Here is a 2,098-nt window from a genome sequence, read left to right as displayed (position 1 = left end):
TCACTGAATATCATGTGGGGACACAACAAATATTATTGATCATTGATGTTTTACATAATAACATAAAATACATATCTTGGTATGCATGTATCTAAAAACAACAACACATGCACAAATATCCTTGGTAACTTGTGAATTTGAATGCTATATCACCCTTACGGCACTGGGTCATCAGGTGCTTATCCTGGAATTGGAAAAATGCTTATACAAAAGCATTCTTATATGCGAATTAAAATACTCATTACTCACTTCTTGAATAATGTAATTTCTACTTCAAAAGTATTAGCTGAATGCATTCTAGATCTTCCTTCAAAACTAATATGTAAAGGATTTTTATTTTTTTTTTGTAATGATGAGTTGATTTTGGTAATCAATTTTTGATCTATCTAATTCTACTCTAAATAAAGCAAACCTTATGAGAAGCATTTACCTTGATTTTTCATTTCCAGTTTTCATTTTTGGTGCAGTTCTATGTTTCCACACCAGGATTCTGCTTTTGCAATTACAAGTGGTGGTTTGTGCTTCTTGCCTTGTTTGGCTTGTGTATGTTTTTTGGCACCACCTCAGCGCCTTTCAATGAAAGTTTCTTGCTATCTTTCAAAAGAAGTGGTGGCTTGAGCTGTAAGTGATGTCAATGTGTGCCTCTACTATGGCTGGTCCCAAAGCCAGGGTAAAAGAGTAATAGTCATGTCAATTACAATTGCATGTCTTATCATGAATGAAACATCCTAATTAAATTTGAGATGAACAAAACATTGGAAAGCCATTTCCCAAAAAAAAAAAAAAAGAGGAAAGAAAGTCAAAGAAATAAATAATGAAAACTATATATAGAGTGGAAAATTGAACTTACCTGACACGCATGCCTTCTTCAATATCTGTTGGTGAAACTTTATCGCCCAAACCAACAACAAACTGCGGGTACAGAAAGAATTAGGTCCATCAAAATGTGCCAAGATTCTTAAGTTATACCAACCTGAAATAACAAAACATCGCATAGAAAATATACCTTGGCAATTTTCTTAACATTTATTACATACTTTGCTTCCTCAGAATTCTGGTTTATTATTTTTGTGCATCTTGCAACCTGCTCAAAACATAAATAAACACATATGTAAGGTCAAACAACATACCATGTAGTCATAATCACAACAATAGGCAGCCCTCATAAAGATTACTTGAAGAGGCTGCTCCTCTTGCATCATTTGTTTATCAGAAACAAGATTCCACTAGCTGGGTGCAGCTAACCCAGTGTTTGAATCTTTTATTCTTGTTGTTTAAATGAAACAAAATCTTCCTATTCAAAAAGTTTTATAATGCAGATAGAGGGGCAGATGCTAAGAAAAGCACATAAAAGGGTATTTTCCTGCAGTGCGAAGATAAATATTAACCATGTTGGAGACTGCGCGGCTTTGTACTTGTTGTTATTGGAGCCAGTTCCAGACCATCATTCAATTGTGTTTAGCGTGGATGAGCTATGTTGGACAAGCTTAGACCCTGTTTGATAGATGCCTAAAAATGAGTTCATCTCATTTTACTTAGCAGTAATTATGTATTAGAGATCTTAATCTCTGACACATAATTTCTATTAGCAACATATAAACAACATATCCGGTCCATTTTGCACATCTAAGCTCTTTCCTTCCTCATGTGAAAAATCATGTTTATCAGCACTCAATTCCACTCCCATGGTATTTTTAGCTTCATGTGCCTCCACAGCATAATGAGCATCTCCATATCGTTGCACATAATGTGCTTCTGAATTTTGGGCAGCTTCTATCAACCCAGTGGCAATGTTGAATCCTATTTCAGTTGTGGAAACATTCTTTACATCTAAATCTGAATCCATATCGCTCCTCTCATCTTCATTCACACATGAGATATCCTGTGTAACTGGTGGCGAAACCCTTAGGGGGCTAACATCTTCTAGGCATGTGCCTTTATCATCGTCAGCACTGTCATCAAAAGCATAATCCTGTATGAGTTTGAATGGACTCCCATCTTTAATAATTACCCTTGGTATCTCCTCACTATTGCCACCTCCAGCAGGTAGTGAAACCTTGACAGGACTTGAATATTCAATGAGATGCTTATTAGATGT

At 35.6% G+C, this 2,098-nt stretch overlaps 1 long non-coding RNA gene across 1 annotated transcript; it reads right to left on the bottom strand.

The window, feature by feature from the left end:
• Nucleotides 1-834: 834 nt before the first annotated feature.
• Nucleotides 835-1,354, bottom strand: LOC131253873 (uncharacterized). Its single transcript, XR_009175320.1, has 3 exons — nucleotides 1,176-1,354; nucleotides 1,007-1,084; nucleotides 835-912 (listed from the first exon to the last, which is right to left on the bottom strand). It is a non-coding gene; the product is annotated as an uncharacterized LOC131253873 (long non-coding RNA).
• Nucleotides 1,355-2,098: the final 744 nt, after the last annotated feature.

This window comes from Magnolia sinica, chromosome 8 (assembly GCF_029962835.1).
Source record: "Magnolia sinica isolate HGM2019 chromosome 8, MsV1, whole genome shotgun sequence".
Taxonomy (NCBI): domain Eukaryota; kingdom Viridiplantae; phylum Streptophyta; class Magnoliopsida; order Magnoliales; family Magnoliaceae; genus Magnolia; species Magnolia sinica.
This window is presented reverse-complemented; position numbering and strand designations above follow the sequence as displayed.